General features: G+C 44.8%; 1 protein-coding gene across 4 annotated transcripts in view; it reads left to right on the forward strand.

Annotated features, from left to right (window-relative positions):
- Nucleotides 1-9,217: 9,217 nt before the first annotated feature.
- Mfap3l (microfibril associated protein 3 like) overlaps nucleotides 9,218-22,311 on the forward strand; it is a 43,013-nt gene continuing 29,919 nt past the window's right edge. For 2 of the 4 annotated variants that reach the window (XM_021219654.2, XM_029531985.1), the window contains exon 1: nucleotides 9,605-9,835. The gene's annotated coding sequence lies outside the window, so the exon portion shown is untranslated. Of the gene's footprint in view, nucleotides 9,239-9,604; nucleotides 9,836-22,311 lie in introns of those variants that run through there. The other 2 variants (XM_029531984.1, XM_029531983.1) reach the window with 2 other exon arrangements.

Below are 22,311 nucleotides of genomic sequence, written 5' to 3' on the forward strand. Positions count from 1 at the left end.
GAGGAGGGAAGGGAGGGGGAGGGGAGGGAAGGGAAGGGAGGGGAGGGGGAAAGGGAAGGGGAAGGGAAGGGAAGGGAAGGGCAGGAGGGAGAGAAAGGTTCAAGAACCCCTGAATTCTACAATTTATGTGTTCTCTCCTTAGTCATCATAGTTTCCATCTTAACTTAGACAACAGCTGTTTAACAGAATCTTTCACCTGAACTGGTATCTTAGAAAACCTAACCAGCCACTTCAGCACGCGGACTCTGAACCCGGGAATCCAGCCATAGGAGAGCTACGGCAGGCAGAGAGCCGATGCCGGTTTGGATCTGAGAAGTATCTCCCGTTCTTCCCAGAATGAACGCAGCTCCTCACTTCTCCATCCCGATTCTCCTAGGTTGTGGCACAACAGGAAAGCAAATGGCGCAGCTACAGAAAACAAATTGCAGGAGAGGCAATGAGACAAGAAACCGATACAGACAACCAGGCTGGTAAGACCCCTAACACCGAGAACCAAGGCGAGCACACAAAACTGCAAACCACTCCAAGCTGTCAGGCACACGGAGAGCCAGGCAGAACCCTGTGTTTGCTCTGTAGGCGGCTGTTTTGACGTTCTGTAACACACAGTCAGAGCTATCATTGATTCTTTGGATAGTCTGGTATTCCCTGAATGGAGGGAGGTCCGGCTCTGATGAATTTCACGTGGGATGAATTAAGTAAATGGCTCGGAGATGAGAGGCAGTTTGACTCAGAATGAACTCATTCCTGACTATGTCTTCCATGAGCAATGAGCAATAGTGGGCTTTTAATGTAATTAAATGTGATATTCGTGTAACAGTGAAAGATTCTTGAAGATGGCTGGTCCATTTCCAGTAATTAGAGTTATAGGCCAAAGCATATTCATGGCACTATACGTCATTGTAAATCATTGCCCCTGATCACGTTGAGAGAGACCTACAGAGTTCCAGGCCTTTCCCTCTGTTTTGTACCCTCTACTACGGTGCCAGCCCATGTCATCTTGCTTATTGGTTAAGTCTCAGTGGCATCTTTTACCCTATGTTCTATAATGTGAGAAGAAAGCTTGAGAAAATTGCCTTATTTCATTCATTAAATACAATCACACAACGTCCCTCATGTTTTGGAAGTGGTTAATTTTAAAATGTCTTTAAAATTAAAGCAATTTGGTAGTCTCATTAACATTAATAACAGAGGCTGGTAACATAGCTTAATGGTAGACCACTTGCCTAGCATTCATAAGGTCTTGAGTCCAATCCCTGGCACTTCAATAGTAACAATAATGACAGAAATGCTGACCTATTACAATAAGAAGCCTATAGTTTGCAGTACTGAAAGAAAAAGCTTACTAAATATTCCTCGGGTGGTTTAGCTATTATTCATGTAGCTGTTTATACACTCGTCTCCAGCTTGTGAGTAGCCAGGCCAAAGAGAAACATGTGCATAAGAGGCCTGAAACATTCTCAACAAAGAGAAGATCAGAATCAGTAACTCAAAGGCAGTGAGGCTGGAGTCTGAATGGCATTTCAGACCCACCGAGTGAGAAGAGGTTCTTTTCCTATAGGATACCGCCAACATGGTGGTAACAACACAAAAAAATACAGCTCTCATCTCAAAGAGAGGAAAAGGTAGTTTATTCTGGAACCAAAGTGTGATCATGGTCCAAGGATTCAAATTTAGTTTTCCTCCAAATACTATGTTCCAACAATTTAACAGTTAAGCTTTTATGGTAACAGAATAAAGAGTGCCATAGATCAAGACATTTTAAAATATGACGGTGGAGACATCAAATATAGGCATGTTATAGTAAGGGAGGGAAGGCTCTGCTATAGGCCTCAGATGCTGCCTGATGGCATGATTATCCTTTGGGTTGGTGTTCATTCATAACATTCCAAAGGGATTTACCTAATAATCACAAGAATGCCGCATCAGACACAGATGTAGGTAATAAGTGGCTGTCTACGGGGCTAAGATCACTCAAGATAATTTGTCCCTAGATCTGCAATATTTTTTTAGTTCCCACAACCACTGGCCGCCTAATCCATCAACCAGATTTGAAGAATGGCTAATACAGGCACAGCTTTCTCCTGGGAACTGCAGTCAACAAGCCTCAACAGCACTTACTGGAATCTACATTGTGCAAGGAACTGTGTGAGATTAGATCAAAAAGAGGCCTAAAGAGAAACTGCATTTGATATCTGTCTGGAAAATCACCTGTGATTTTCAATAATTGCAATTATTAAACCATCCTCACATGATCCCTAGATTTAAAAAAAAAAAAAAGTCTGCTATTCATAAGAAAACGTATCTTGGACAAAAACCAACCAAGCCAAACAGTCCTGGAACTACACGTGGGAGAGAAGTTGGGCCCTATTCTGAAGGTTACCCTTGGGATTCTGCCCTTTACTGTGAGAAGGAACAGATATTTCCATTTGTTCAGAAACTTCATTTCCAGGGTGAATAGTGAAATTACCCAATGTAAATGTAAGTGTCAAATCCTCTTTCTCATTCTGACAACTAATGCATTCCCTGGGTCTTGGAACTCCTTGTATAGAGGCCCTAGGGTAGGACGAGGCTTTGGCCATCTGGCTTCCAGATCTGTCCATACTTTACCTAGTTGGTTTCCAGAAAAGGAGCCAGACATCCACGTAATCACCCTGTGTTCAGACATCCACTTAGTCAGACACAGAATCCTGTATTCTTAGTGCCCCCCATGAGAATAGATCTCACTAGCTCTCTGCACGTCTCCCCATCGTTACCTCTGCAAGTCTCTGGGATTCCCAGGGGACTGTATGCCCTCTCAGGGTTTCTCATCTTTCTCCCTCCGTGAGAGCTCTGTGTCCACTCCAAGAATTTGGTGCCATGTCTATTCAAAGGATAAAATGTAGAATTCTCTTCTCTTTCCTCTTAGTTCTAATAAACAACTACATCAATGAGTAAGGTTTGAAAATCCCCCAGAAAGAGAAGATCAGTGCAAACTGCCACATTTACTTTTGGATTTCTTCTCCAGCTGGCACAAAGTCACAGTTGCTCCTACAGAGGTCTCCATAAAGAGGCCAGACTTCTGTGCATGAGAGACCCTTTGTTCTGAGCAGTATTCTGAAATGAACAGTGTGGCCTCCCTGTCAAGTCTGAGGATAAAGAAGTCAGCTAGTGGGCCATACTCCTGGAGAATATCTGTTTTGGACCTTTTTTGTTTGATTATTTGGGTAACAAAACTCCCAACTGTATAAAAGACAAAACTTTTCCAGAATCAAGTCAAAACGCCTACAAAGTTAACATTGTTGCCAAGGGGTCTCATAGAGAATGCAGTCTTCTCCCTAGTGGCTTCTAAACATCCCATGCAAACATCTACCCAGCTCTCAGGAAACCTGCCCATAGCAGGCAGAATCCTGACTGCATTCTTTTTCCCCCACCTCCCCCACTCCTGCCAATAATTTGATCCTAATTAAATGAAGCCTTGGGAGAGAAAATTAAGGAGTGATCAGTTGTAATGGCTATTGGTATCATAGGCTGGTGAACTTTTCCAGGGGAGAAAGGCTTTGTTGTAGTGTGGAAGGAGGTCCGGAAGGGTGTGGTTTCAGCTGGGCCCTCTGCCTCCTATTAATTTCAAGCATGCCATTTGATATCTAGATTATTCCAGCTGGATAACTGGTTAGACCACACACATGCACAAACACCTCCAAAGGCTCAACCACCTCAGTGCACAGGCTCGACTCGTAAGAGGAAGAGAATATTTTCCTAATACAGACTCAGACTTTTCAACTGGCTTTGCTGTCCTCAGCTACCAAGACTTCAGAGAGAAGTCCTTGTTTCCTTTCGCTCCTTCCACACACATCCCACTGTCCCGAGTATGCTGTTTCAAACTCCCAGGAACAAAGAGAAGCCTGAAGTAGAATTCTACATTGTAGGCAGACTTTTGTCTACTTCATGAGTTCTTTTTTCTTCTACTCATTCAACCCCCTAACACTAGATAGGAAAGAAAAAATGATAGAGGGGGAAGGGGCTGTTATTGTTAGACTACTTCCTGCTAATTAGGGGAGTTGCTGTCAGGGTAACTAATTTCTTGTCTCTTCTTTGCACGAAACTACTTAACAAACTGAGACCAACAGCAAACAAACAAACAACAAACCCTCAGGGGTATAGCATTTATATACCCTCTGAAAAGTCCCCAGTATTCCAAATATCGCACAATCAGAAAGCATCTGCAGCTGGCAAAATCACTCCCCTGCAAGAGCACAAGGCAAATCATAGTCAGTTGCTGTGGTCCATCTGAAGCAGCTCCACATCCCACATCTGGGATTAAAATGAAAACACATTCTTACAATATTCTTGTCTTTGAAAAGAAACCAAAATTCTCACTAAAATATACAGATGTAGAAATGTATATAATATATTATACCAATAATGATGTAACCTCTTACTGCTTCCTTCTATGAAGAGTATAAAGTCAAAACCTCTACTGCCCTAATCACACTCTAAGAAGGCAGAATTTAGGAAAGATGTGATGGAGAATAACATCTGTGATCAGTCACCAAGGAGAACCCCTGTATGGTTCAACTAGGACAAAAACAAGCTAGCTCCTGTATAGGTGGCTCTTCTCCATTCTCCACACTCTCTGATATAGCTTAGGCTATTAAATGAACATAAACACGCACAACTCTTTTTAAATTAACTGATTGTCCTCTTATCTATGTGAACCTACACCCTCCCCCCCCAAAAAAAAAATAGAAGCAACTTAAAGTTTGGCACTAATGGATTTTTATTTTGTTTGGTTGTTTTTTCCTTTCTTTTCTTTCCACCTTTTTATGTTTAAGGAAAACAAGTTTATTTACCATACCACAAGACAAGAAAAACCACAAGTCTGTTATTCACCATCTTTCCAGGAGAGTCACTGTTGCAAAATTACTTAGGGGCAAAGACACTGGCAGGCCTGAGCATGACAAACATGGCACCCACAGGCTTTGCCCTTTACCCTTCTTTCCCTTGCTAAACTGTTAGACTACATTCCTAAAGCTCGCCCCAAGATCTAGTCCCTTATTTGGCTGCTGACTTATTCCAGAGACTGGGCACCACAGTCCACCTATCAAGACATCATGGTCCAGCAATCAAAATCCATTATTCTGACTACCCCAACACCCAGTCAGAATGTACCAACACACCCCAGCTCATTCTAACTCAGACCTCTCCCTTTTCTCTCTTAAAAATCAACACATACAAAGCTATCTGCTTCTGTTTTTGTCCAATTCAAATGTAATGACTTTGTCTCTTTGCCTTGTTCAATAAAGGATCTCTGAATTTGGTCTGTGCTTGGAAACTGGCGTTTGGGTGTGGTCTGTGACTAATACAGAGGGGAGCACCATGCGGTATTCAGGGGCCTTTGAGAGGAGGTAAAGATTGGTTTGGCTTCTAGGCTACATCACTGAGGGAGGCCAAAGCAAGATGACCTCAAGGCAGAAATATGGAGGCATTTACTGCACCAGAGACCACAGAGGAACACTGTTTCCTGGCTTGCTTTCCATACTTTGATTATCTTGGTTTCTTATACAAAACAGGAGCACCTTCAGAGGGTTGCCACTCTACAGTGGGCTAGGCCCTCCCACATCAAGCACTAATCAAGAAAATGCCCTACCTACGAACCTACAGCCAATCTGATGGAAACAGTTCTTTGTGTGAAGATGAAGGTAATTCTTTCTTCCCAGGAGACTCAAGTCTGCATCAAGCTGACAAAAAGTAACCACCAGCAAAAATCCCCCAGTTGATTCAGAAGCAGGTGACTGCCCCCGACACCCAGTATGTATTTCTAGGTGTCTATCAGTAGACATTGAAAGTTGAGGGAAGTCTTACGATCATATTAATTCCCCTATTAATGGTTAGTTTGCCTTTCTGGGGCACCATGCTTTAACCAGAAGAAAAAAGAAGCTCTGTTCTAGGGGGTAGAATAACGACCTTCAAACAATTAGAGGGTTGTAACTACACTGCCGGAAGAAAACAGGGTAATGAAAAACAATGAAATTTGTGGATTAATTAGTAATACTGTGCTTATTCGTGCCAATGAAAGAAGGGCACCAGATGGCTCACTAAGTCTTCCTGACTTCTGAAGCTGAAGAAAACCTCCAGGGTATAAGGAGGTCAAGCCAGAGATCTCACTTAGGTTCCTCCGGCTGCACTGGGTGTGACTTCATTCTGACAGCACGTCAATTTATTTACCATCTGTGCAAACACTTTTGAGAAGAATTACTATTATTTTTTTAAGGAGCAAACTTTCCATATTATAACAACACATATACCTATCATTCCTCCATCAGGTAAACCTCTGTTGATACTGGAAACATACATGGTGGACATGCAGCCCTGGTTATCAACTTCCCCACAGTGTGGAGAAGACAAAGGAAAAAGAAATCAGGGTCAGATGTCAAAATGGAGACAAGAGATAAGGCACAGATGAAGTACCCAAGCAGAAGTCACTTCAGGAAGGCCAGAGTGTGCCCAGTCTGAACTCACTCTTGAATGCTTAAGATTTTGCCGGTGAATTAAGGCGACAGAGAAACAAAAGAAGTGACAAGATGGGGCGGTGTCAGTTTGCACAATGGGCCATTTGGATTAGCTAGGGTACTGCAAGCGAGGGAACCTGGCTGGAAACTCACCTCAGAGGTGCGGCACACACACGTACTGTAATATAATGTGCTGAGAAGGAAAAACCCAAGGAGGCACAGAGGAAGATGTGTTGAAGAGTACAGACAGGTCTGTGGTTAAAGATGTCTAGTGATGAAGAGGGCTGAAGAGAGCAGAGTAGGTCGGGACCCAAGGGACAGGAGCTATGCAGACACACCTACAGGCAGGTGGAGCAGGATGGCAGAAGAAAGCCAGGTGACTAGACTGAGACATTTCCAGATTTGTGATCTCTGGCTGAGTAGAGGTACCAGGAACCTTGCTAGAAAATACGACAAAAGAGCAATCGAGGCTCGTGAACCCTGCTTAGGACATACTGGTTTTGGGTTTCCTGAGGCATTCCACTTGGACTACATATAGAGTCTGAAAGAAAAATGCAGTTTGGGATAAAGGTGAAATAAAATATTGACATATATGGACAAACACTAGATACTGGCCAATCAAAACAGACCCAGCTGAAAAGATTCTAGCAATTGGGTGCAGCCATCTTCAGAAGGATGAGAGATCACGAGGCAGCAGGAGAGAAGAGAGTGGTGAGAGAATAAGAGAGGATTATCCGTTAGGGCAAAGAAGAGAGAGCATGAAGAAGCAGGATGCGGAGGAAAGGTGACAGGGATTAGAGAACTAAGCGCATGTTACACAGGTAGTCTGGGGAGGAGACAGCTTCAAATGTCACTTCCAAGGTAGCTCTTGAAGAGACACCTTGCCCACCCGTTCCCAGGCTTCATTACTTGTGATCCCCATGTCGGTGGAGATCCGAGCAAAATCCACTGCAGTATTCTAGACCTAAGTAATATCAGCTTCTAGAACCCCGTGGGGTTGAATTAAAATGGCCCCAGATTCAAAGGGGAAGCACACAGGCGTATTTCCAAGGAGGTAAAGTTTCACTGGACGCAGTGGCCCGAACCACCCTGAAGTTAAACTGGGGCTGACATGAAGAGCCACTCACATTTGGGCTGTTTCCTAGAATCTCAACGAACCTCACTGGTCACTCTTCTAACTCAGTGAACCACTGTCTCTCTGTCTCCCTTCACTTCTTCCCCCTCTCTTCCCCACTGTCCCTTTATACCCCCTCTTCCCCCTTCTCGCTGAATTTATTCATCTTAAACCTGCACTCCTTTTTCCGTAGCCTTTCCCACTCCAGTCTTCTGTCACTGAGGTTTAAACAAACCTCCTCTCACACACAAGCACGCTGCAGCGAGTATTTTTTTTTTTTAAGACAGAACGGGAATATTCTGCAGGTTCTGCGACAGGAAAAAAAAGGGGGGGAGTGGGAGGAAAAGAAATAGATCCAAAGCGAATACCAAAATACTTTACAAGAATACACATGACTGACTTGAACAAAGGGAGACAGATTCCGTGTGGTTCTCAGCTACAATCGTACAGAATGCTTGCTGAATAACTTGAAAAGATTAGGTTTTTTTGAAAGAGGCAGGGAGGTTCTTTGAGCTAAGATGCTATGGAAACTAATGTTCAAGTATGATTTCAATTTCTCAGGCTTTTGGAGAAGGACTGGGTTTTGATATGCTTAGAAACCAGAGCCCATGCATCCATTGGCACATAGATCCCTCTGCACCAGCGTTCGTCCCATGTACCCGTGCTATTGCTTGCGGTAAGGCCAGCTCCCTCCTACTGTCTCCTGAGCTCTGGTGTCTTGATGTTCCTCAACCTTGGGCAGCCAGATGCCAGAGGCAACCACGTGCAGCAGTCTGGCACTGTTCGGAGCATGCTCAGTTGCCTGCAGCCACTTCTGCGGGTCGGAGCTCAGGGCTTGAGGTCACAGACAATACTTTGCCTCTGGGTTTGTCAGTCACAGAGAAGGAGGTGGACTGCTATCCCGTAAACAGCTTCCTGTCATCTTGACAGCTGTTCCTGACTCAGAGTGGAATACACCCGGGTCTGACAGCCTGAGCCACTTTAGTAGCATTAATTTGCTGAATCCAACTCTCCGTGTTTTTTCAGCAGCCTATGACCAGCAGAGGTGTGGGGGCGGGGCTACCGGAGTTCTTTAAAAAAAAAAAAAAAAAAAAACCACACACGGTGTGGGGCGTGGCCAGTGGGAGCCAGGATAGAAGAGCCCAGGAAGAGGAGCCTGGTCACTGTCCCAGAAACTGACAAGGTCTCCCTAAAAATAGATAGATAGATAGATAGATAGATAGATAGATAGATAGATAGATAGATAGATAGATAGATAGATAGAGACAGAAAGATAACTGATAGGTAGATAATATTTAAATAGATGTGGGAGGGCGGGGGAGAGATTCACTAATATTGCAGGACTGTTCACAGAAAACTTATGTAGGTGTTAAAAATATTTTTAGAATACTTATTTTTCCCATCAAAACAACTTAACTGCTCTTTAGAGAGATCGTCGAAACTGAAAATAATTTTAAGGGGCAGTTTTATAAAATTTCGCGGAACCACACCACCGCAAACACCCACCCTGCTGTGTCTTATCGTGCCACTTCGAGGCGTCCACTGTGCTTTTGCTGTGACAGCGCGGCCGCCCGCCTAGGAGGCCCCAGATGCTCCTGCTCGCGAGGTGGTGTGACAAGACAGCCTTAGAGACTAGGTAGGTTAATGCGTGGGTGGGCTGGTTGCCGGTGGCATCCAGGATGACACTCTCGAAGACGCCTTTGCCTGCGTGTCCTTGAACGCCACTGCGACGCGACGCTCCGGAAAGTTGCGGTGACAACGCCTGCAGCGCCCTGCCCCCCGACAATTACCAGTCACGCTGCCCTAGCACCACTGAGTCTGGTGGAAGCGGCAGGGTGGCGCGCAGGAGCACTGCCCAGTGGCCGCCCAGTCCCGCCCAGAGGTGGGGCTCCCTGAGCACGATGCTCCCCTGCAGACCGCCGGGCCCGCCCGGAGTGGGCGGAGCCCACCACCCGCAGCGGGCCGCCCCCGGCCGTGGCTGCCGCGAAAACCCGGTTCTGCAGAGTACACCGGACCTCGGCGCCGCCGGGAGCCGCACTGGGCATGCTCGGCTCTCGCCGGCTCTGGCGCCCGTAGGTGGGAAGCTCCGGCTCCCGGCGGCGGGGCTCGTAACCCGCATCGAGAAGAGGCGCGGGCGGCGGAGGAGGTTGGTACGCGCTCGGTGCTGCAGAGCTCCCCGGGTGGCCATGGCGGGAGGCGCACGGCGACCACCCGAGTGGCGCAGCGGTGTCAGGTCAGTGAGGGCACTGGGCGGGCGAGCCTGGGCGGCGGGCTACAGTCGGAGGGAGCCTCGCGCCGGGTTTGTGGTCAGCGGCCGCCCGAGCTGCAGAACTTTCAGACGCCTGGACTGGCGAGACTACGCGCCTGGAGGTGCCCTGTCGTGGCTGGTCGCAGGATGCTGGAAGTACATGCAGGGCGGAGACCGGTGGGTTGGGGACAGTCGCGTCCAAGGCTCGTGCCACAACCTTCTGATGGCCAGGGGCGCACTGTCCACAGCGCGTTAGCACAGAGCCTTCCCAATCTCCCGGGAGAAGGATGATGCCACGCAGAGACAGGGCTCTTCGCCCGGCTGTGGATCGGTCTTGTCACGGTGCCTCAGTTTCCCCAGACAGAGATAGGTGTACTGGCCTTTGCCCGGAAGGCGGCGTGGGGAGCTCCGAAGCGCCGCGTCCTGATGCTTTGGGAGTGAGGGAAGCAGCTGGTGCTAAGAGCTGCTTCCTTGTCTTGGGAGCTCTTGGAGTTTGTCGCATTTCCCACCATAGCAAGTTGACACCAAATTGTCTGGTGGCCTGGAATGGGGGAACGTGCTTCTTTGGCTAAAAAAGTAAATGCCAAGTCGATCCTTTTTAAGCCCGAGCATTGCTTGTCTCCCTCTTTAAAATAGCCTGGGATCGCAAATTCCAAGGTTTATAAAGCAAACTGGAAAAAAGAAAAGATGTTTGCAGGTGCATTAGCTGCTCACCCTGTAGAAAATATTATGGCTCCGTCGTCATTGTTTTGAAAGACACTTGTTCAAAGTGTGGTTACTGTAGCAATCTTTATTTGCTCTAGCTTTATATTAAGAACTTGGAACCAGCACTGCAGAAACGGTGGTTTTTGAAGTTTTCTCACTTTTTTTTTTTTCTAGGCGAAACACTTTTTTTAAAAAGTTGCTACTATACTCAACATAGTAAAATGTTCAGGATGAAATTTGCAAGATGGAAAAAGAATTGTTTTCAGGAGAGACTAAATTAGAGCAAGGTAGTTTGCAGGCATTAAGCTAATGCACAAAAATGCAATCTGTACCTTCTAAGGCAATGTTACTGTTTTCCCTTTACAACTACCCATATACATCTATTAAAATATTTACAAGTTTGAGGAACCCAGCACATGACCGGTTTACATTACCTGGTTCTGTGTGATGCACCACGTTTAAAATCTGCCCTGATTGCTTGACCTAGCTATGCCTCCTGCTGTTTAGAAAGAGACAGGTGGGAATCTTCCCTTAGCTGCTGTGTCTTTCTGATTCATAGCAGGGAGCTGAGCACATAAGTCTTATGAGTGTTGCTGGGTTTGTATTTCTGTGCCCCCTGGGTTTGCTAGTGACACTAGATGAACATAACAGACCATTTCTTTTAAAAATAAATCTCCCCACACTTATGTGACCTTATTCAACCCCCACTCCTCACCCTTTTTGGCTAACAATGGAAAATGTTAAGACTATTTAAATAACACAGCTATTTGTTTAATTTGAACTCTCAATATTTTTTTTTTCAAGAACTTCCAAACACTTAAATGCCAAGTGGCTTCTTGCAGTAACCAAATTGTTCAATCTCAGCCCAAGTTACTTAGTGCCGCCATTAGGCAAGTGTGTTTGTATGAATTCAGAAAATATGTAGATAGTAGTGTTTGCCTAACTTAGAATCCATCCTAGCCTTTGGGGTACAAGTTGTCTTCTCTAGCAAAACCCAAGGGGACACTTATAATTCTGACAGTTTCCATGGCCAGTCCCATATAGGTAAAATCAGCATTAAGGTACAAATGGTTGGTTTTACATTTGCCATGATGCCTCTGTGGAAAGGTTAAAAGAATAGAGGTTGGTTGGTTATGTGATTATAACTAATTAAAGGCAAGCAGAGCCACTTAACACTTATGCTCCAAACAGAGGCTCTGTAAATTTATTGGTCTTGCCTCTGCCTCTACCTGAGGCCTCTTCACGCATTAAAATATCACATTAAATTTTCTTCCCCACAAACTTTTATGGCCAGGCTTCAGAAGCTGCAAGGATGAGCGAGCCATCATGACTCACACCATCTAGTTGGAGTGATGTGCCCGAAGACAAATCAATTAGAATAAAAAATAAGCATTGCAGTCTGTGTATGTGTGTGGGCCTGAAAAGAGGCAGAGAAAAATGGCCTCCTTGGGCTTGGAGGAGGAAAGGGCCTTGTGGAAGTGGTGACTTTGTACATAATCTCTGGGAATACTGAGAATTGGTCTGGAGTCTTTAAAAGCAGAGAAGCGGGTCCTCTATTCAGAAAGAACTTATTATGGTGGGCAGAAAAATGTCTCCATGCATGGTCATGACGAGACTTTCTGGATGTGCTGAAGAAAGAACCTTGAGATAAGATAATTCCGAATCGTCCGTGTGTCCTGTGTCATCCCAGGGCTTTTAGAGGCTAAGGAAGGGTTCTGTGGTTGTGTCTTGAGGAAGACTCCATGGACTGCTGCCAACTTCGAAGATGAAAAGGTCTCACAAGCCATGGTGGGCAGTTGCAAAAGCAAGGGTAAAGATTCTTCCTCCACCAGTGCCCGAGATTTAGCCCACTAAGATACATGTGTGCCTAGATGCACTGGTTTTTGTTGTCAACTTACATGTCCTAAGAGGGAACAGTGATTGAAGAATTGCCCAGACTAGATTAGCCTTGAGGGAAGGTCTATGAGGCGTTGACCTTTAAAAAAAAAGAAATACGAATTTTGTTATTAAGAAAACCTTGCAAATAAATAAAAGCATCACACACCCTAATTAACCACAAGTACATAAAATATACTTTATACTCAACGTGTAAAGTTGAATGGGAACAGCCTTTGTTCTAAATGTCAATTCTAATTGTATAGAAAAGACAGACTTCAAGTCTGGTTTAATAGGGGCATTTTCTTGATTACTGATTGATAGAGGAGGGCCAAGTCAACTGTGGGAGGTGCTATTCCTCAGCCAGGAGGGCCTGAGCTGTATTAAAAGGTAGCTGGGCATGAGTCAGAGAATAAGCCAGCAGTCAAGCAGGCAAGAAGCATGGTCCCCCGTGGCTCCTGCCCTGTGATGATAGGCTGTGCCCTGGGAGTCAAAGTCAAATAAACCCTTTCCTCCCCGTGTTGCTTCTGGTCAGAATATTTTACAACAGAACGGGAACTAGAACGTGTGGTGGATTCCCAAACCACAGGACAATAAGATAATGAGCGTTGTATAAAGTCCCTAAAACTGTGGTAATTTCTTATGGACGCCATAGAAAGCTCATGCAGCCTTATTCAATGGGAGATTTGGTGTAATGAGATAGCAGACAGAGGCAGCATAAGGGACGCGAAGTATTCCCTTCGCAGTGATGAATTAAACTACACACAAAGGAGGGTGGATGCTATCCCATTATAGGTAAACAATGGGACATACGCTTAGGGTTTTAAACAGCAGTATGAAACAAACAGTTCATTGGCTGGTTTTAACTTCCAGCTTGACACAACCCGGAGTAACCCAGGAAGAGAGTCCTAATGAGGCATATCTAGATCATGTTAGTCTCTGGGCATGTTTGTGGGGAATTGTCTAATTTGTTAATTGATGTAGGAAGACACGGCCCACTGTGGGTGACACCACTCCCTAGGTACTGAACAGTATAAAAAAGGAGGAAGCTTGCTGACTTTGTGAGATTGTAAGTGAAATAAACACTTTCCTCCTCTATTCTCCTTTTTGTCTGGGTATCTGTCACAGCAACAGAACTGGAACTAAAGCAGAACTAGTTCTACCAGGTTTATTTTCCTTTAAAAGAGTTAGCTCTATTAGTTAATTCTCCTTGCTGTGATAAAACACCATGACCAAAAGTGACTTGTGGAAGAAAGAGTTGATTTTGGATTATGGTCCCAGAGTGAGACTCCATGACAGGGGAGGTCTGCAGCAGGCATGTGGAGCATGAAGCTCACTGGTTACATCTTTAACCATGCACAGGAAACAGCGAACTGCAAATGGGGCCAGGGCTACAAATTCTCAAGGCCTTCCCCCAGTGATGGGCATCCTCCAGCAAGACTCTATCTCCTAATGGTTCTTCAGCCTCACCAAAGAGCACCACCAGCTAGAGACCAAGCGTTCAACTACCCCGAGCTTATGGCTAAGACCGTCACAGTGGTTAGACCCCCAAATTTCACAGGTCAGTTTGTTAAGTGAATTACCCCAAGGTAGTCAGTGGCCAGTAGAGATCTCTGAAATCATATCATTCACATGTATTTGTGCCATCAGTAGTTTAAGAAAACCTTTATTCACAATTCTTTATAGAAGGTTATGGAACTGAAAGCAAATAAATAGACGAGTCCCATGTTTATTATAGCTTAGAGATGTCTCCAGTGTTAATTACACTTCTTGTTGCTTGAAACCAAATGGCTGAGGGAAACAACCTAGTGGAAAAGTATTGCTTTTGGCTCCTGATTTGAGAAGGGCTGGTCCTTAAGGCCCAGCAATGGGATCATGAGGTTGTTACACACTTAAATCTCAGCAAAGTATAGGAAACAGAGTAGATTGGCTCAGAAGTAGGGCCTCACTATAGCACCTAGTGCCTGTCCTCTCTCCTCACAAGGGTCCCACTTCCTCCAACTAGACTTCTTTAAAGTTCCACAAATGCGCAGAATAGCATCACGAGCTGCAAACCAAGTATTCAAACACATAAACATATAGGGGGTGTTCCACATCCAAACACACAACTCCTGGTTCAGGATGGCTCAGCCTGGTGTTCTCATCTTGTAGTGGCTGATTGGGACACAGCCTCCTTTTTGATGCTGAGTGCCATGTGAGCAATATTCCCCACCATGTACATCTGAGTGCTGAGGGAGCTGTGGAAACACAAATCTGGGACCGTTTGACTGAGAGTGATGAGATTTTGCAGGGGCTTCCTTCGCTCGGTCGGTGGCTGCTTACCGTGGCTCCAGGGATAACATGGGCTGTTCAGATCGCAGTTATTACTGTCAAGAGTGGCTTCCATCGAAGATTCCAGTAGTATTTCCTGTACAAGTACTTGCGCTGATTCATCTGGAGGCTGCTATCGTCTGACAGCCATGTTTGCTGTTGGCTTCCTTCTTGTGAGGTGATCTGGGGCAGCTGCTAATATGAGATCACAAAGCCTCATGCTTAAATATAAGAAATTCAGCTCCTCTTTTTCCAACATATCTAGTTTCTTTTCTGGACAAGACCTCAATTCTTTTCTTTTCTTTTCTTTTCTTTTCTTTTCTTTTCTTTTCTTTTCTTTTCTTTTCTTTTCTCTTCTTTTCTCTTCTTTTCTCTTCTTTTCTCTTCTTTTCTTTTTTGCAATGTAATGTTAGTTTACATTTCAGATGTTATCCCCTTTCCCAGTCCCCTCCCCCGAACTCCTTATCCCATTCCCCCTCCCCCCTGCTTCTATGAGGCTGTTCCAACACCCACCCACCCACTCCTGCCTCCCCACCCTCAAATTCCCCTATGCTGGGGCATCCATTGAGCCCTATAAAAACCTACAGTCTCGTTGAGTTGGTATCACTTTGTGCCTTGAAAATCTAAACTGGAAAAAGCTATCTTACTGTTGAAAGATTGACTCAAAAAATATCTTTTCAGACAGTTTGGCAAATGAAGCCCTAGTCAGTTAGTATCTGTTATTAAAAACAATAGCCGTGGGCTTTATTAAAATTTATCTTAGTAAAAAGAAGTATATGTATGTATGTATTTTGTATATGTTCCATTTACATAATACCATTCTGTTGTTTTGTTGTTTTTACCCAAATGTCCTTTCACCATGATGCAGTAATTCTTTTCCACTGTGCTATTGCTAGCTCAGAATAAACTTGTCAATCAAAAGAAAAAGCAATCAGGGAGTGTTTCTACAATGAAAAAAAAAGTGATATTTATTTGGGACTGACAGTGTTTCACTGGGAATACTAAACAATAAGCATATTCAAAGAGGTTGAGGTAAGAGGAGGTTTAAAACCCCAGATGGGAAGGATTACATTGGGTGTTCAGAGACCATAATAATCCTTGATCACAGTTCTTACTGACAGGAGTGGCTTCCATCTAAGACTCCACAGAGTTGCTGGGTAAACATCCTTATTATATACTTTGTATACAATTTTAGAAGTTTGCGCAATGATAGTTCTCCGGGGATCATGTGTTAAGAGCCTGCCCTTTATGACTTCCTGGCTGTGTTCATTTTGTTAGAGTTGACCAAGCAACTCCATTTTTATTCTGGCGACCTTTACATTTCTTTCCCTGCTTTCACAACTTTTTCTGCATACATTAATCTTCGGAATAGTATGCCTTTAGTTATATATACCTTTCTTCTCTTAAGATTCATTTATTTTTATTTCATGTGTATGAGTGTTTTGCTTTCATGCATGTCTGTATCCATCCAGGCTATGCCTAAGGAGACCAGAAGAGGGTTTCAGATCCTCTGGAACTGGAGCAACACATGGTGTTAGCCACCTTGTGGGTGCTGGAAACCCAACACAGGTTCTCTGTAGCCAGTGATCTTAACCACTGAGCTATCTCTCCAGCCCCTGTGCCTTTCTTTTATTTTTGTTCTTTCTCTGGGTGCTTGTCCTGTACTTTCTTGGTATTCCCGCCTTGATCTTCTGATTTGCAAGCTACTGTGCTCTTTCTGAGTAACTGGGTTTTCCTGTGACTGCATCTATCATTCGCCACACCCAGTATTTCCACATCTGTATTTCAAACCAGTGTCTCTCAAGTATATCTTATATCCATGCATTAACCCATGCATTCATTCAGCAAAAGTTGACAGTCTGAGATTTCATCATCCTCTCTCCAATGGAGGGATGGGCATACACAAAAGATAATCACCTGAAATGATGGAGTTTGGGGTGAAGTTGGGGCCTTTTGGCGAAGACTTCCCATCTTTCCAAATGGGTAAGGGAAGGAAGACAGAATTAGAAGCCACAGAGGTTCTATGAGAACAGCATAAGAAGTCAATAAGAGACATACAGAACAGCAAAGACAGAGAGAGGGAACCGGGATGATAGTAAATTGAGGGCTCAGAATGAAGAACATCATGAAAAGCTACGTGTATCCTGCTCAAGGGTTCAGAATCACTCTGAACAAAATGATGTTTTATTTGTTCATTTTGTTTTGTTTGTAGTCCTAAGATTTGAACCCAGGCCCAAATGCATACCAGACAAACACTCTGTGAACTGAGCTGTAATCCCAGCCTCTAGAGTATGTTTTCAATCAGCTTCTGGATTCAGTCAGCTGACTACAGCAACAAGGCTTGTGTACGAAAGGCACGTGGGCATGTGGGTTGGAAGCAAATCAAGGAGGAAGGAGTCTCTCAGGGTGGTGCCTGACGAGGTGATGAGCACCAGGGCAGAAGAAGCGGGGTGGTGGCCAAATGCCTAGGAGCAGGACTTGCTAGGACTCGGTGGTGATCGATTTGTACATCTGGGCAGGAAACAAAGGGAGGCATTGAAAACAACTCCGGGGCAATTAATTAGATTGTCAGACGTTGCATATAAATGGAGGCACTCCTGCTTGGTGCAACTCTTCCTGGCTCGATACCAGGGCAGAACTGGAAGCTCCAGAGAGGTTAATTTCCATTGTACACACTTAACGCAGGAAGAGGAGGTAATGCCCAAGCCCAAGCCCAAGCCCAAGCCCAAACCCAAACCCAAACCCAAGCCCATATATGTGAACCTTATTTACCGTTGCAGGGCATCCACACTGTAAGAGAGATACAAGTGAAAGGAATCCTTTCTCTAGCTCTTCACCACCTCTAGATGGGGTATGTGGCGCCTGCACTGAGAGGGTATCTTTGGAGGATGGGCTGCTACAGTGGATTTTGTGATCAGTGGAAAGAAGAATACTTCCTGTAATACATTCTTAAGTGTAATCCTAGCCCATTCCTTCCATTGAGGACTGGAGGCTGCTGATGGGAAAAGCGACGAGGAAAGGTTTGTTTCCTGAAGAAATAAGGGGGTTGGAGCAACAGGCTCCAGAACTGTGTATCGATGGGGATCACCCAGTTTATACAGGGTCAGAGTTTGGAGACTTGGCTACTTCAAATGGTCCTCCTTGGCTCATTAAAGGAGTATCCTACACTTGGAAGAATATATATATGCAAACATACATACATACACATACACACACACACACACACACACACACACACACTAGCATACGTATTACTTACACACACACACACACACGCACACACTAGCATAAGTATTACTCACACACACACACACACACACACACACACTAGCATAGGTATTACTTGTGGCCATGGATACTGCACCAAGTCTGACTGATGCCTCTTCCCCAAAGGTCCAGTTCCTCAGCAAGGAAAGTAGACACACAGCCACTATGGGGACATATGTTCACACAGCTACCCTGAGGACACATGCACCCACAGCCACCATGGGGACAGATGCACACACACCTACCTACCGTGGGGACAGATGCTCACACAGCCACTATGGGGCCAGATGCAAAGCCAATCTCTCTCATTAGCAGAAGACGCTACTTGACTCTCTCCAGGCCTCATTTGGGGCATGCTTATGGGACGACAGTAGGCAGCTTAAACTTCTAGAAACCATTCCATTTCCTGCTTGTTGGCTGTTGTGACTCATCTCAGTTTCTATATTTCTGTGTATATATTCTAAGTGCAGGCACTGGAATGTCCCATCCTGCCATAGGCCCGGGGTGACTCTTGCTGTCATTCAGCCTGTCTCCTGCCACTTCCATTAGTAGCCCAATTTGGAAAAAAGGCTTTGCTGTCCTTGTTTGTTTCCTCACTCCTTCACTCTTTCTCTCGCTCTCCCTTCCCCTCTCCCTATCCTTCTCCCTGCCCCTCTCCATCACCATCTCTCTCTCTCTATCCCTCCCTCTCCTCCTCCCTCTACCTGTGTGTGTGTTATTTATTTATTTTTAACTTCAAGCTTTTAGAAAACCCTAGGTGACATCATCTCTGAGTTGGACTCCAATTAGATGTCTCAAAAGTAACCAACCTTTCTCGATTCCAGTATACTTTCCGGAAGCTTGAGATTGTTTTCCAGAAAGCATTGGCCTTCTGCCCATCTTTTGCCTTCATGGGGGTTCAGCATTTCTCCATGGATGTTTGTACACGGTGCTGCTCTAGACTCTTAGCTCACTCTTGCCTTTCACGGGCATCTCGTTCCAACTTCGAGGAGGCTGTGGTCGGTCCCCTACCTTTCTTTCACAGGAGTGTTCAGTTTTGTTTCCTAAGTAAGGGACCACCAATCCCAAAGTGCTCTTCGCATTGCTCTGAAGAACCATCCTAGAGTTGGAAGCTCTAGCAGCTCATTTGTTAAACTTGAGTTTTTGGAGTATACCCCAACATCCCAGAGTTCTTGGGATGGCACTCACAGCCGATGAAGAAGTAGAAGAGCTTCGTGAAAGCATATCACAGCACAGGCTTCTGTTCCTCACCGTGACAATTTACTTCTACACCTACTTTCCACAGTGAAGCCGTTATTCCCGCAGAGAAAACTTTGCTGTCTCTTTTATTCATCCCCCAGGTCTTGGCCAAGTTCAGGGACTAGGCTGTGACTTCTCCATTTTGCCTCCCACGAATTTCTGTACCTTGCATTGCTAGGCACCTGGGAGGTAACAATCTGGTCTTGAACCTCTTTTTACTAGAGCAATTGATATTAAACTGACACTAATAGCCTTATAAATAATTTGTCCAGTTAGTTAATAGAATCAGCTCCCCGTTGCTTTTATCGATTAGCTAGGCCTGACTGGCCAGGTAATCACTAAAAACACCTGGTGCTTGTTCTGGGCCTACAAGGCCTTTGCCCATTACAGCAGGAGAAACTGTGTGGAAACCAGGGACTTCCTATTTCCAACTGGGTTTTTTTTGTGTGTTTTGTGTTTTTGTTTTTTTTTTTAATCATTGGTTTTATTTTATGCATACTGATGTTTTACCTATGTGCCTGTTTGTGTGCCTGGCACCTGCTGAGGCCAGAAGAGGACATCAGATCATCTGCAGAGTTACAGATGGTTGAGAGCTGCTGGCCACGTGGGTGCTGAGAACCAAACCTGTGCCCTTTGGAAGAGCAGCCAGTGCTCTTAACCACTGAGCTATCTCAACAGCAAATTGAGTTTGTTTCTAACCGTTGGCTATATTTTCACATTGAAAGACACGTAGGCTTGCTGGGAACAATTATCTTAATCTGTGTAATAAAGTCAGCTAGAAGACAATTCAGATCTAGGCCAGCTTCTGAAAAGAATCATTCTTTTGCCCCAAATCTTTGAAATAATGATTACTAAGAAATGGATGCAAATGTATTAAATTTAAATGTGTCTCGCATTTGGAGAGTTTACCTAAGGTGAGATGTGTCTTCAGTGATCACTGTGTACACAGTGGACCGGGAATCTGAAGGATCAAGTCCAGCAAGAGGCTTCCTGAGCTAGGGCCAGCAGCTTCAAATTGCTTCTTCCAGGGTCACATGGGCAGAATCGCACAAGGTCTGCCCCAACCCCAGAGCACTGGGGGCTTCTGAGGGTTGAATGTTTTATAAGCCATAAATGTTTGTCAGTGATAAAGGAAGTCATTGTTACTCCCTTAATACGAATTAAGTCCGGTGGAGTTTGAATTACAGAATCCCTTCTGATCTGTGTCACAGAAGTCCAGTTGTGTTAGCATGAGTGACCCAACCACTTCACATGTGGAATGTTGGTTATGCAACTCCATTTTGTGAAAATGGCCTGGTGAACCAGGAAAGAGGAAAAGCTGGTTAACTCACTCCAGTTATTAAGTGCATTTTTTTTTTTCAAATAGATAAAGTCTCATTCCAATGAAAAACAAAGCCTCAGTTGGTCGCTGTCCTTGGCTGTGAATTTGAATGGCTTTAATCAAATACTCAGAGGCACAGGGAGTGAAGGGTGCTTGGCTATTTGGGAATACCGATTAAGAACATGTTATTTCAGGCCTTGAACTGAGCTCCATAGTCAGCGGAGCTCAGTTCTTGCTCTTCTCTGTTTCAGAAGAGAGATGGGAGCTCATGTTGTACCCAGAAAGATAGTCCCTGCCAACCTTGTGAATTGTCCCTGAGATCAGGGTTCAGTCCCAAAGAGGGTGTGAGTGGACAATGCTCCTGCCTTGAGAGTATGAGTCTGTGTTTCCTGTGTACACAGGATGGTCTGTTCCCTGCGGAGGAAAGTTATCACTTGCCTTATAGTGCACCAGCAGGTCCTGTGAACCATCCTTCAAGTCTCGAATGGCTTGTGGTCACAGTTTGACCTGTTAATCCCGGGATGAGATTTTTTTTTTCCTTTTTAAAGGTTTCTTTGGGCGCACAGGTTGACCCATAGCCTGCAGTGGCAGGGAAAACATGGTCGTAGGAGCGTGAGGAAGCATTTGCAACCAGGCAGCAGAGAGACAGATGCTGGGGCTCAGTTACCTTTCTTCTTTTTATTCAGTCCGAATCCCCAGCCCATAGGATGGTACAACCCACATTCAAACCAGATCTTCCTTTCTCCATTAAACGTAGAGCTCTAGAGACACCATGTTAACATCTGCGTATGTTTCTATGGTCATCCCAAACCAAGTCAAGTAAGCAGTGACGATTAACCCTGGGATGGGATTTATTTATTTCTTTTATCTGCGTGCTAACAATTCTCTTGTTCGTTCTCTTGTCTCCTCATCCTTACCCTTTCTTCCCCTGGCCAGTCACAGCCTTGATTGCTGTGCTTAGAGAATCGTGGGTTTGGGAGGAACTTAAGAGAAAGGTCTGCAGTTCAGAGGTACTGGATGACCCCCTGGTGTTATATCAAGAGAATTGTGTAAGTAAGGAAATGAGTTGTGTCTTCATCCCAGGTTGTAGACCTTAATCTTAATATTCCAAAGTCATTTCCTCCTCACATCTCTCCCTAGGATTTCTATCTTCTACCTTGACTTCAGAGTCTATGTTATTTCTCCAGAAACCCTGTCTGTCCTCTACTCTCCTATAGTCTCAGCTTCTCGGCTGTAGGAAGGCCCTCATCATGTTCTTAATTCTATCTGTAGCCTAGAATACGGTGCATGCCCCTATTGGCCATTATTCAGTTATTCTTTGCTTTATTGAGAGCTACTAATATCCTGAGGCTCATAATGAGTTTGATAGTTTTATTACAGGCTATGCCCTTGCAAAATAATCAGCCGCCCTCTGAAAGAGTGCATGGGAAAAAACTGCTCTCTCTCAACTCCAGAGCAGCGAGTTAATTGCATTTGGCTGGTTGGGAAGCTGTGTATGCACAAAGACTCATTCACTGTGCCAGCCAGGAGACTTTGAGGAGTTCCCAGAACTAGCAAGAAAATCTGAACTCAAAATTGGTTCTGGCCTGTTTTACAATTAAGAAAGTGTGTTGAGAATATCACTCCCTGAGCTGGCAAGATGGCTCACAGGTAAAAACACTTGCTAAGCATACTAGACAACCTGAGTTCGGTCCCCATCCGGAATTTTATCTCTGTATCCCAATGATAGAAAGAAAGAACCAGC

This window comes from Mus pahari, chromosome 19 (assembly GCF_900095145.1).
Source record: "Mus pahari chromosome 19, PAHARI_EIJ_v1.1, whole genome shotgun sequence".
NCBI lineage: Eukaryota > Metazoa > Chordata > Mammalia > Rodentia > Muridae > Mus > Mus pahari.